General features: G+C 39.3%; 1 pseudogene; it reads left to right on the top strand.

Moving 5' to 3' along the window:
• Positions 1-12585, top strand: part of LOC130222654 (ras-related protein Rab-21-like) — a 17590-nt pseudogene extending 5005 nt beyond the window's left edge.
• The last annotated feature ends 2415 nt before the right edge of the window (positions 12586-15000 follow it).

Genomic DNA, 15000 nt, shown 5'->3' with positions numbered 1-15000 from the left:
TAATTCATGCTAGAATCATGCTAGTAACATGCTAAGTCATGCTAAGTCATGCTAGGATCATGCTAATAACATGCTAATTCGTGGTAGAATCATGCTAGTAACATGCCAAATCATGCTAGAACTATGCTAGAAACAGGCTAATTCATGCTAGAATCATGCTAACAACATGCTAATACATGCTAATCCATGCTATAATCATGCTAGTTACATGCTAATTCATGCTAGAATTATGCTAATTCATGCTAGAATCATGCTAGTTACATGCTAATTCATGCTAGAATCATGCTAATTCATGGTAGAATCATGCTAGAATCATGCTAATTCATGCTAGAATCATGCTAATTCATGCTAGAATCATGCTAATTCATGCTAGGAATCATGCTAGTACATTGCTAATTCATGCCTAGAATCACTGCTAATTCATGCGAATCATGCTAATTTAATGGTTAGAATCAGCTAGTTACATGTAATATGTGAATCATGCTATAATTCTAGTTCATGGTAGAATCAATGCTAGTGTATCATGTCTAATCATGCTAGAATCATGCTAATTCATGCTAGAATCATGCTAGTTACATGCTAATTTATGTTAGAATCATGCTAGTTACTTGCTAATTTAGCAAACCAGCCTAGCAACAACCTAAAAACATTTGGGAACCATAAATGTCTTATCTATGTCCGACTGTTTCAAACTTCATAAAACATTGCTTCAGTGATTTACACTTTAAAACGACTTCAAAAAACTTTTAGACCTACAGCTTTTCAAGCCCCACCATAAAGTTTGTCCTCAAACTTTATATCGAATCAGCAGTTAGTTCATGGGAATATACATTTTAAATGACATCAGTTCTCAGAAGGGCTTTTATTAATATATTCACCTTATAAAATAATACTAAAATCGCTAATAAAGATTAACGATGTTAATTAAAACAACAAGATCAAAGTCGACTGTAAACTTGAATCCTCGTGTTATCACGTACACAGCCTTGATAAAACCATTATTGTGTGTGTTATCAAGAGAAAAGGCTGTGTAAATCTTATTTTAGTAACTCTGAACGTGTGTTTCTACAGGATTAATAGTCAGGCAGGTATAGAACAACATAATCAAAGCAATATGGCTATTGTGTGTTTGTTATTATTATTTTTAATCAGATATTTTGTACTGTAAAACCTGCCATTTAAATATAACACAGTCCATCAACCTTTTCATCAGTTTTGTGAGTGTGTCATCAGCGGAGAATGTGGATGGACTCCTAAACGCTCGTCCACTTTACTGTGTAGCGCTTTATAAAACACACAGGGAGAGCTTGGCTCATGTGTAACATGAGAAACGTTTGTTCTGTGTGTCATCTGTTAGCAACAACTGCAATCATCGGTCGGGATTATTTAAATCTATTAGCAAACCTTTCATGTTAAACTAACTTCAGTGTGCTGTACTTAAAGTTATTCAGATGTTAGTATCAGTATTCTGGTGTTAAGCCTGCACTTGAAGTCAGAATTATTAGCCCTCCTGTTTATTTGTTCCCTAATTTCCATTTAACGGAGAGCAGATTTCTCCAGCACATTTCTAAATATAATAGTTTTAATAACTCATCTCTAATAACTGATTTATTTTCTCTTTGTCATGATGACAGTAAATAATATTAGACTATATATCATCAAGACACTTCTATACAGCTTAAAGTGACATTTAAAAGGCTTAATTAGTGTTAACTAGGCAGGTTAGGGTAATTAGGCAAGTTATGGTATAACGATGGTTTGTTCTGTAGACTATCGAAATTAATATATAGATTAAAGGGTCTAGTAATATTGACCATAAAATGGTTCGTAAATTTTCAAAACTGCTTTTATTCTTGCCGAAATAAAACAATAAGACTTTCTCCAGAAGAAAAAATATTATCAGACATTAGGCATGTGCCGGTATCAAATTTTCATGCTGCGATTAATTGATTGAGCTTTTATCACGGTATACGGGATTCTCACGATATTGTAATTTTCTAGAGAAAACAGGTAAAAAAACAGAAAAAACTTCAGTTTCGTCACTTAGTAACTTTAATAACTTTTTAATTAACTAAAAGTACTTCAAACATTTAAATACAAATAAATAAAACTACACTACAAAAGTAAACTTGAGCAATTATATCAAAGTGAATGTGCAAAGGGAAACCGTCTTCGATCAGCAATCCCTCTGCATTTTTTGGAACCCAAAATATTTCCAAACCTCTGACTTTTTTTTGAAGGGGGATAAATTGTCGGCAGCGTTCCTTCCCCATGCTTCTTCTTCGTGTGAGGATTATAGTGCGGTGGCAGCAGCGGCGCGCGATGCGCACACAGTGCTTCTACATGCGGGGATTGTTTACATCAGAGTGCGCATCAGTTCTGCGCAGCATATACGCAGTGTTTCTTCAAGCGGTTGATGGAAAATAAGCTAAGGCGCGTTCTAAGAATATAAATTCGGATCTATTATTTTTCACGGTATTTTGAAGTGCCCGCGATAACAATATCGTGATATTCATTACCGTGATTTATCGCATTACCGAATACCGGCACAAGCCTATCAGACATACTGTGAAAATTTCCTGAATCTGTTAAACATCATTTGGAAATACTTAAAAAAGAAAACACAATTCAAAGGGGGGCTAATAATTCTAATTTCAACTGTGTCTGTAGCCAGCGTGCTCCAAAACTTGCGTTTTAAAGATATAAACATGCAAATCGTGCAGTTTGTCACTTCCACCAAAATGGATCAACATTTTGTTTTATTAACATCACCTCATGCTTCAGTTCTCATCAAATTTTTCAACCAATCAAATGCTCTCTAGTGTCTGACATGCCCCGCCCCCTTCAAGACGCTTTTCATTTGATGCATTTGAGCTCAACCACTCACACTGGAAGAGCTGTGATCAAAACTAAACACTGTTGGCTGTTTTTATAAAAGGTTGGGGCTGTTAAATGACCCTCCTGTCTTCATGTTTCATTGAGATTACTAAAGCACAGTCATGGTTAGATTGCACAACAGCACTGGCGTTTCCTAGTCTCAGCAGGACAGTTGCTTTGATTCATAAAAACTGGGACACACACCAAGCCAAAGGCTGGCACGTTGGGCTTTGTCAGGCTAGAGCAGGATGGTCAAACTCGATCCTGGAGGGCCGGTGTCCCTGCATAGTTTGCACCAACCCTAATCAAACACACTGCTTGTAGCTTTCCAGTGATCTTGAAGACACTAATTAGGGTGTTCAGGTGTGTTTGTTATGTTAGTGTTTGGCAAAACTCTGCAGGGACACCCCCGGCCCTCCAGGATCGAGTTTGCCATGCCTGGGCTAGAGTGTGTTTCCTAGGCATGGGACGATAACCGTTTTCAAGGTATACCGCGGTTTTAAAACCGTAAAATTTTCTGCTATAGACCATTCTTAGGTATGTGTACGATTTTTTTATTTACGTTTTTAGGACAGCAGTAACTCCAGCTGAAAGGATCTCCAAAGATGCTGTTTTAAATTGTAAAGAATCAATGTTTTTGAAACAAACGAACACAGCAGAAGTCAATGATTCATTTGAATTATTCAGCCTGACTCGTTTACTGCTCCCAAACATTTTAATGTTTATCAAAATAAACTATATTTGTTCAAAAGGGGAACATTTTTTATTTTATTTATTAATTTTTTTACCCACATTTAAAAAGAACTTATTTTAGAGCAGTAATCATCATACACCGCCAAACCGTGATATTTTTTATCCAAGGTTATCATACCATGAGAATCTTATACCGGCCTATGCCTAGTGTGTCCACACTCACCTCTTGTTGGTTAATGTCGGAGTTTGTTGCACGGTTCAGCATTCGAATTGACATCGACTGAAGAGATCACTCTGGGATAGGTTTCCCAAACCATCGTTAGCTAACTAAGGTCGCAAGTTCCGTCGTTACAAACATATGGCCCGTTTCCACTGAGTGGTATGATCAGTTTGGTACGCTTTTATGGCCGTTTCCACTGTCAAAAAGCTTACCGACCAAACCGTACCGTACCACTTTTTCGGCACCCTTTCGAAAGGGTACCAAACACGAGAAGGTACCAAAAGGCGGAGCCACACGCGCAGCTAAATGCTATTATTTTACAGAGATACGTCATTCACTTGCGCAACAAGCCAGAATGAAAACAAAAAACCCGCCATGTTTGAAAAACACAGCGAGAGATTTCAGCGGAATTATAAATACATATCATAAAGAGCCATGGTCGATCTGGGCTCAAACAAACCTTGTCGTCGTGTCTTGATGAACAGCCACAAAGCTGAGAAGAAGAGCATTTACCCTGTGCCCCGTAGTTTTTTAGGAGACAGTCTGAGGCGCGAGCGTTCCGCTTTCTTGCTAGCGCTCGCGCGGCGTCTAACATTATATCTGAAATAACAAACTTCTTGAGTTGATGATAATAACCTGCGCTTGATTATTGAGCCAATAGTTCGTTGATTTGCCGTTTCCCAAATCCATCGCTCCAACGAACATTCGCAAACTGCGTCGCAAACTTGACATTGAAACTACACCTCTGGAGCTGTAGTTAGAAACAGAGCTCCTGGCTGTGTTCTATTCCCACTTATCCCCCCTGTGCCCTATTCATTCAGAACATTCTAACATTCAAGTTGGAATGATTAAAAATAAAAAGCATTAAAGTCGTCTCTCTTGGGTGTAATTTGCTTTCAAGTATTTTTACTGTTCGGTTTTAGCGATCTTCATGTTACAAATGCGCGCGATTCGTTTTTTAGCAAAATATTGGATTTTGGATATTGGATAATATTGGATTTTATTTTAAATGCGTGTTTGTAAAACATATCATTTGCACAAGCAAATGATGGGTTTCTTCTCTAAAAAAGTTGTTACTCCACCCCGTTCAGAGCATCATTATGGGCGTTTTACGTCATAGCTATTGTGATTCAAGCGATGGATTTGCGAGAAAAACTAGGAGTTTTGGGAAACGATGCATCGTACTATGATAGTTCAGTCACTTGTTATGTCGTTGTTTGGAAACGCACGCCAGAATGATCCGAGTGTGACGTAGTGAAGTGACATAGCAAGTAAACAATTCAAGCCAAGAAAGAGGCCGGCTGTAATTTCGCTTTACTTGTTACTACTAGTATTTGCAAATGATATGGATTATCAGACATATATGCAGGAACGAATCCCTCTGTGGTGAGTGACAATTGAGGCTGATTTAACTTCTGCGTCAAGCGTATGCTACGGCACAGCCTACGCGGGGTCGCATAGCCTTGCCGTGGATGTAGGCGACGCTGACGCGCACGTCTCGTCGCAACGACGCATATCGCAAGCTTTGTAATTGGTTGGCTTGGTAGCGCTGACGAGAGTGGATGGGGGAGGGTGTGTGTAGGGGGCTGGGGGGGATGGGGGGTGTTGTGATTTTGTGTTTACCTTATGATTGCACGTCCACCTGTTCCCACCTCAAAATGAGTATTTCGGCGCTAGTGGTGTAGTGGTTAGTGCGTCAACACATGTACTCCGGTTCTCACGGCGACCCGAGTTCGATTCCGCCTCGCAGTCCTATGCCGATCCTTCCCCTCTCTCTGCTCCCCATGCTTTCCTGTCAATACTCTCTACCGTCCTATCGAATAAAGGTGAAAAATTATTATAAAATAAATAAAAATAAAAAAATGAGGGAGTTTTAGCTACTTCTACATTAAGCGTTCAAAAACAAACAAAACACAGCGAAGAAACTCGACACGGAAGATAAACACCCACTGCTAGCTCGTGTTTCCAAAGTGTTATTGCAGAGCAACACAAACAGCGCGCAGAAGTAGAAATGCACGCTACGCGGTGCTCCGTGGGTCACGCCGATCACTCGACGCAGAAGAACTGTTATGATGGTACTCAGTGCTGCTTAATTTACGATTTCATGTGCGCATCGGAAAGTTTGGCTTCCTTTTGTTGAACGAGAAAACAGACAACTTGCCCCAAATTCACAACATTAAGGTCTGCGTGAAATCAAAACATTGATTTTGCTCGCGCACATTATTAGTTATAAGTAGGCCACACACGGAAACTGCGCGCGCAGAATTCTGCAGATTATATACCCATCATTCATTCTGTTTATTTACTTGTGTAAATGTGTGTAACTTTAGAATTATTCAGTTTTTAAATTATTCATTCATCATTTTCTTTTCGGCTTAGTCCCTTTATTAATCCAGGGTTGCCACACGCGAATGAGACCGCCAACTAATTTCAGTAATATTATCGTCTAATATGAAAGTGTTCATATAATTTTTTATTTAGAATGCAGTTTGTACAGTAAATATTTCTTTCCTTTAGTAGAGATATTATACAGAAGACTTGCTTTGTTTACCAAATAAGTGGATCTAATTGGATTTTAGTTCATATTATTAAGGTTTTAGTTATGAAACTCCCAAAAAATTCCACAGAAATCTGCAGATTTTTACCAAAATTCTGCGTAGAAATAGCAAAAAATGTCCGCAGATTCCATCTGGCTCTAGTTATAAGGTGAACAATTATTCCATGTAAGCTAATAAAAGTAAATAAATGTTTGTTTTGCTTATCTTCGATCAAAATCTGAGCATTTGCTTCTGCTCTGGAGCAGCAGTACTTCCCCTATGATGTCAGTTTTACATATCGAGTAACATGCTTAGCCACGCCCCTCCAACCGCTAGTTTGCTGCCAGTGAAAGATGAGAGGAGGAGTGTAAAATAAAACCCCGCCCCTGCTCAATATTCAATTTCAGGTGGAAATATCCTTTATATGTCTTTGTCCACGTCATGTAATACCTCTTATACGTTCGTTAGTTCCCGTTCATGAAAATGTCGCTTTTCTATAATCTATTTTTAATGTTTTACGTCTGTTGTTTCGGTTTGCTCTGTTTTTCAGCTCCATAATATTGCTTTTATGCTCATCATCTGCAATCCCTCAAGTCAAATGCAGTCATCAGACTGTACCTGTTTAACTGCGGCTAACACACCAGCGTCAGACTCATTTTTTTAGAGCTTTGCCTTGATTTAAAACTTTCAAGCTATCAAATATGGGAGCTCTTTGGATTATTTATTTCAAAATCCGAGGTAAATGATCAATTATTGTTTTAAGAGTGGCTATTCAAGTCATGCTAAAAACCATTTTGATATTATGCAAAGCAGTTTTTTCCATTCATCATGGAAAATTCGGGTTTTAAGCAGTGAGAGACCACACAATCTCACGGCAATTCGTAACTTTTTGATTTGGTGGGCTAATTCGTATGAATTCGTACGATCTAATTCGTACGATTTAGTACGATTTGCTCATCCCCCCCAATGACGGTTGGGTTTAGGGGTGGGGGTTAGGGTGCCACGCCTCCTTTTTAAAATCGTACAATTTTGTACGAATGAAACTCGTACGAATTAGCCGCTAAACTGACAAAACGTAAAATACTTACGTTTTCTCGTGAGATCAGGCTGGATTTTGACATTTTGCTAAGAGTCCAGGCCCTGGTCGTTCTTTGCTGGACTGTTGCAGTGTTCTCCAGGCTGCATGTGAAGATCTTTGTTTTTCTCTGCATTGGTTACCAGTTATGGCTTGTGTGAAGTTCAAACATTGACACGGTGATCATGGGATTCACAGGCTCTTCCTTTGACTTGCTCCTGCGAGCCTTCATCCAGATGCCCGAGGAGGGTAAATGACTGGCTCTTGTGGTATTATCACAGAGAGCCGCAAAACCACTCTCCAAACTGTTTTCATTCACTCCTCCTTGATGGTGGAATGATCTTACCAACACACTGAATCGAGAATCAAGAGAGCAGAAAAAAAACAAGTAACATTTAAACTCTGCTCGAGACTTGCTGTCTTTACATGGTGGTACACTCATTGTGCGAAGTCCTGTTTGAATATCTTCGGATTAGCCAGTAGCACTACATCACGTACAAGTGAAATGTCATGTTTGACGTGGTAAACAGATTATTTATCAGTGCTTTAATATCACATTATGCTTTTGTTTGCAGGCATCGTTCCTAACAAAGAAGCTCAACATTACAGGAAAGAGAGTAATCTGGCTATATGGGTGAGTAACAGATGTGTCTCGCACTCAAAGACCTCAAAGAGCCGATAGCCCCTCCCTAAAGGACTGAGAGCTCCTCCCTAAACAACTGATAGCCACGCCCTAAAATGACTGATAGACCCCCGCCCTAAAGGACTAAGAGCTCCTCCCTAAACAACTGATAGCCTAAAAAAAAAAAAGACCGGTAATTGCTATTAAAATGACGTATGCAAATAATAAGGTATATGTCAAAAGCACCTGTGCAATATCAGACACCAGGCGTGAGAGCACAGTTATCGTTAACAGATTCATTAATGAATTCATGTCAAACAGTGCGTGTAGGGCCAGTGAGCCGTCCGTCCGTGTATCTTTTGGTCACTCAATTATGTTATAAAAATGTATTTTCTTGTGATAACGGGATTTCATTGAGACATATTTTCCTCACGCTTGCATATATATTTTTTTGCTTGTTAGTTTTGATTAGTGTTGATTTCAAATGCAATAAATCTGTTTCGAGCCCTGTAATGTATAGTAAATATAGTTAAAACATTTTGAACAGCTTAAAGGTTATTTTTATTGTTTGTATATGCTTTGGTAGTGGGGGGTCGCGAGTTCTTGACGATCTTACATTGGGGGGTCGCTGGCTTAAAAGTTTGAGAACCACTGCCCTAAAGGACTGATAGCCCCACTCTAAAGGACTGATAGCTCCGCCCTAAAGGACTGATATCCCTGCCCTAAAGCACTGATAGCCCCGCCCTAAAGGACTGATAGCCCCACCCTAAAGGACTGATAGCTCCACCCTAAAGGACTGATATCCCTGCCCTAAAGCACTGATAGCCCCCGCCCTAAAGGACTGATAGCCCCACCCTAAAAGACTGATAGCTCCGCCCTAAAGGACTGATAGCCCCGCCCTAAAGGACTGATAGCTCCACCCTAAATGACTAATAGCCCCGCCCTAAAGGACTGATAGCCCCTCCTTAAATCACTGATTGCTCTGCCCCAAGGACTGATAGCCCCTCCCTAATGGACTGAAAGCTCCGCCATAAAAGGACTGATAAGCCCCGTCCTAAAGGACTGATAGCTCCACCCTAAATGACTAATAGCCCCCGCCCTAAAGACTGATAGCCCCTCCTTAAATGACTGAAAGCTCCGCCATAAAAGGACTGATAGCCCCTCCCTAAATGACTGATAGCTCTGCCCTAAATAACTGATAGCCCCTCCCTAAAGAACAGATAGCCCCTCCCTTAATGACTGATAGCTCCACCCTAAATGACTAATAGCCCCGCCCTAAAGGACTGATAGCCCCTCCTTAATGACTGATTGCTCTGCCCCAAAGGACTGATAGCCCCTACCTAAATGGACTGAAAGCTCCGCCATAAAAGGGACTGATAGCCCCTCCCTAAATGACTGATAGCCCCTCGCTAAATGACTGATAGCTCTGCCCTAAATAACAGATAGCCCCTCCCTAAAGAACAGATAGCCCCTCCCTTATTGACTGATAGCCCCGCCCTAAAGGACTGATAGCCCATCCCTAATGGACTGATAGCTCTGCCATAAAAGGACTGATAGCCCCTCCCTAAATTACTGATAGCCCCTCCCTAAATGACTGATAGCCCCGCCCTAAAAGGCTGATAGCCCCGCCCTAAATGACTGATAGCCCCTCCCTAAAGGACTGATAGCTCCACCCTAACGCATTGATAGGTCCGCCTAAGGGCTGATAGTCCCTTCCTAAAGAACTGATAGCCCCTCCCCAGAGAAACTGTGATTGTAGGGTATTCTACTCTCAAAGCAAGAGTTGTGGTTTCTTTCCTTATCGCGTGTGTATGATTGTCACAGGATACGGCTGGTCAGGAGCGTTTTCATGCCCTTGGACCCATCTACTACAGAGATTCCAACGGCGCGATATTGGTGTACGACGTCACAGATGAGGACTCTTTTCAGAAGGTCAGTGATCAATATCAACTCCATGAGAATCAGCCACAAATGTGTGTGTGTGTAAACATTCTATACCGAGACGCTAACATGTTAAATCATGCTTGCAATATTTTGATTCATGCTAAAACCAATGACAAACATGCAAATTCATCCTAGAAACATGATAGCAACATGGCAAATTCATACTGGAAACATGCTAACAACATGCTACTATCATACTAGAAATATGCTATTCAATGCAAAAAATTAATGCTATTACATGCTAACATGCTGTTTCAACACTTGAAACATGTTTATTCATACGTGAAACATTGTCAACATGTTAATTCATACTGGAAACCTGATAGCAACATGCTTATTCATACTGGAAACATGTTGGTAGCATACCATATCATACTAGAAACATCCTAGTAACATACTAATTCATACTGGAAACATGCTAACATGCTACTTTATACTAGAAACATGCTATTCACTGCAAAAATTATGCCTATTAACATGCTAAAATGCTGTTTCACACTTGAAACATGCTTATCATACTTGAAACATTCTGCCAACATGCTAATCATACTTGAAACTGATAGCAACATGCTTATTCATACTGGGAACATGTTAGCAGCATACTAATTCATACTGGAAACATGCAACAACATGCTACTTTATACTAGAAATATGCTAATTCATGCAAAAAATTATGCTAGTAACATGCCAACATGCTGTTTCACACTTGAAACATGCTTATTCATACTTGAAACATGCTTATTCATACTTGAAACATTCTGTCAACATGCTAATTCATACTTGAAACATGATAGCAGCATGCTAATTCATACTAGAAACATCCTAGAAACATTCATACTGGAAACATGTTAGCAGCATTCTAATTATACTAGAAACATACTAATTCATACTGGAAACATGCTAACAACATGCTACGTTCATACTAGAAACATGCTATTAACATGCTAACATGCGGTTTCACACTTGAAACATGCTTATTCATACTTGAAACATTGGCAAACATGTTAATTCATACTAGAAACATGTTAATTCATACTTGAAACATGATAGCAACATTCTAATTCATACTAGAAACATACTAATTCATACTTGAAACATGATAGCAGCATTCTAATTCATACTAGAAACATACTAATTCCATACTTGAAACATGATAGCAACATTCTAATATCATACTAGAAACATACTAATTCATACTTGAAACATGATAGCAGCATTCTAATTCATACTAGAAACATCCTAGTAACATACTTATTCATACTGGAAACATGCTAACAACATGCTACTTTCATACTAGAAACATGCTATTCATGCAAAAAATCATGCTTTCAACATGCGAACATGCTATTTCACACTAGAAACATGCTAATTATACTTTAAACATGCTATCAACATGCTAATTCATACAGGAAACATGCTAATAACACACTAATTCATGCCAGTATGATAAGTCATTCTATATATCTGTCTGTCCTATCTATCTATGATACTGTTTCAAACTAAACAAACTACTTGCAATAGGCATTCTCAAGTTTGTCTTCAAACGTGTGCTATCTGGTTTGCTCTTGCTGTACATTAACAGACCTTTATTCCTTTATAGGTGAAGAACTGGTAAAAGAATTAAGGAAAATGTTGGGGAATGAAATCTGTTTATGTATAGTAGGTGAGTTCCAGTCAGTGTGGTGGAAAACTATGGGGATTTTGCTGGGAAATCTGCTAAAATTGGGTTTAAAAACGTGTAAAATATCAGCTTCTGTGGATTTTATTTGTATTTTTTTTCTTTTCTTTCCTCCATGGGGGCTCGGCATAAATGAATACAACAACCACTCAGAGATCTCTCTTTTAAATGAATATTCTCTAGATTAGTGTTTACAAATAATATATGTTGCCAAAAGGAAGTAATCTAAACAAAAACAGTCCAAAATTATTACACCCAGATTATATATTGGGGAAAATCTTAAATACGTTTTAATAAACAGGAAAAATCAAGAGAAACATAAAAAATATATAAATTTTAGATGAAATTGTGTCGTTTTTAATATTTTTCCAATAACTGAATTGAATTTAAATCGTTCTATTCGATGTTATGTTAATATTAGAAGACCAAACTCTTATTTTAACGGATATGACTGCTTAATTAAGCTGCTTTGTTTAAATGCGGCAGAAATTATTGCTATATTAATTTTCAATAGAGGGTGTTTATGCTGAGCACTGTCCATATATGGTCATGGTAAATGTATTTATTATTTATAAGTAAAATTAATTGATCTGTTGCAGATGTTTATGAATCTCTCTGTAATAATCTTTCTGTCATTTTGGCCTGATGTTTATTGTTGTCTGCTGTAAAGTGTGAATATTTACTGTAAATTACATTACATTAATGCATGAATTCTGTCTTTTTTTAGGTAATAAAATAGACCTTGAAAAAGAGCGGCATGTTTCAGTCGAGGAAGCAGAGGGGTATGTACATGTCATGCCTGTAATGTGTTATACTGCGATTTTTAATGTGTTATTGATTCATTTAGGTTGTTGTCAGTAGGCTTTTGTGTTATTAGATCTCAGGATTGTGTTAATGGTTTTGTTGAAGCTTCATTATGTACTTTTTTCACTCGGATAAAGCTTGAAAATAGCAGAGATTAAGGAAGCATGCTAGTTTTAAACACATATTTCTCTGAATAACAATACTACTGCATTGCTCTGCTCTACTTTAAAACGTCTGTTCTCTGTTGGATGGTTTTCGTTTGGCTCTGTGTGATCCTGGCCACTGTCACGTTAAGGCTCCAGTATACTTTAAATGAAATTGGAAAACTGAAATGATGAAATTTCTATCAAAATCTGGCCAAAACGATCTTTGTTTTCAGTTCATTGATTCATTAATAAAAACAGCTTATCAGACAAACGGATTGAGTAGCAGAGCTGGTGCTGATCTATCCACACCTGTACTCAGTTTTAAGACTCTGATGGTTTGTTCACAACAGACACGGATGAAGCGTTTAGCTTCAGTGAATGATTTACATGTTAAGTCAATGCAATGATGCGATTTAAACACCCTGTGCTGTTATTAGAGCGAATGACATAACTGTTTTGGGCGTTTGGCTCATGTAACGTGATTCATGCAAATCACTCGTTTCCAAATCTTAATCTAACTAGGACCTTGCTCTAGTAGCGGCTAGATCAGGAGATTGCTCTAGTAGTGGTCGTCATCCAATCAGGAGCTTGCTTTAGTAGCGGCCATCATCCAATCAGGAGCTTGCTTTAGTAGCGGCCATCATCCAATCAGGAGCTTGCTTTAGTAGCAGCCATCATCCAATCAGGAGCTTGCTCTAGTAGTGGTCGTCATCCAATCAGGAGCTTGCCCTAGTAGCGACTGACATCCAATCAGGAGCTGCTCTAGTAGTGGCCATCATCCAATAAGGAGCTTGCTCTAATAGCGGCTGATATCCAATCAGGAGCTTGCTCTAATAGCGGCTGATATCCAATCAGGAGCTTGCTCTATTATAGTAGCGGCCGTCATCCAATCAGGAGCTTGCTCTAGTAGAGGCCGTTATCCAATCAGGAGCTTGCTTTAGTAGCGACCGACATCCAATCAGGAGCTTGCTCTAATAGCGGCTGATATCCAATCAGGAGCTTGCTCTAATAGCATCTATTAAATCATCCAATCAGGAGCTTGCTTTAGTAGCAGCCATCATCCAATCAGGAGCTTGCTTTAGTAGCAGCTGTCATCCAATCAGGAGCTTGCTTTAGTAGCGCCATCATCCAATCAGGAGCTTGCTCTAATAGCGGCTGATATCCAATCAGGAGCTTGCTCTAGTAGCGGCTGATATCCAATCAGGAGCTTGCTCTAGTAACAGCCATCATCCAATCAGGAGCTTGCTCTAGTAGAGGCCGTTATCCAATCAGGAGCTTGCTTTAGTAGCGACCGATATCCAATCAGGAGCTTGCTCTAATAGCGGCTGATATCCAATCAGGAGCTTGCTCTAGTAGCGGCTGATATCCAATCAGGAGCTTGCTCTAGTAACAGCCATCATCCAATCAGGAGCTTGCTCTAGTAGAGGCCGTATCCAATCAGGAGCTTGCTTTAGTAGCGACCGATATCCAATCAGGAGCTTGCTCTAATAGCGGCTGATATCCAATCAGGAGTTGCTCTAGTACGGCTGATATCCAATCAGGAGCTTGCTCTAGTAACAGCCATCATCCAATCAGGAGCTTGCTCTAGTAGAGGCCGTTATCCAATCAGGAGCTTGCTTTAGTAGCGACCGTTATCCAATCAGGAGCTTGCTCTAATAGCGGCTGATATCCAATCAGGAGCTTGCTCTAATAGCGGCTGATATCCAATCAGGAGCTTGCTCTAATAGCGGCTGATATCCAATCAGGAGCTTGCTCTAATAGCGGCTGATATCCAATCAGGAGCTTGCTCTAGTAACAGCCATCATCCAATCAGGAGCTTGCTCTAGTAGAGGCCGTTATCCAATCAGGAGCTTGCTTTAGTAGCGACCGATATCCAATCAGGAGCTTGCTCTAATAGCGGCTGATATCCAATCAGGAGCTTGCTCTAGTAGCGGCTGATATCCAATCAGGAGTTTGCTCTAGTAGCGACCAATATCCAATCAGGAGCTTGCTCTAGTGGTGACCGATATCCAATCAGGAGCTTGCCCTAGTAGCGACTGATATTGTTAATATTGTTCTTTGGTGTTCAGTTATTAAGATTTTTCAAATGTTATTTAATAAAAATATAGTTTTAAAAATCTTTTTTCCCCACCCCCCACGAAAAAAAAAATCGTCATACGAACCGAATCGTGGGTCAAAAATCGTGATACGAACCCGAATCGTGGGTCAAAAATCGTGATGCGAACCGAATCGGGGTCAAAAATCGTGATACGAACCGAATCGTGCATCAAAAATCGTGATACGAACCGAATCGTGGTTTAGTGTATCGTACAGCCCTAAAATATATTATATATATATATATATATATATATATATATATATATATATATATATAAATATAAATATATTATATATATATATTAAA

This window comes from Danio aesculapii, chromosome 4 (genome assembly GCF_903798145.1).
Source record: "Danio aesculapii chromosome 4, fDanAes4.1, whole genome shotgun sequence".
NCBI lineage: Eukaryota > Metazoa > Chordata > Actinopteri > Cypriniformes > Danionidae > Danio > Danio aesculapii.
Note: the sequence above shows the minus strand (reverse complement) of the source record. Positions and strands in the feature narration are given on the sequence as shown.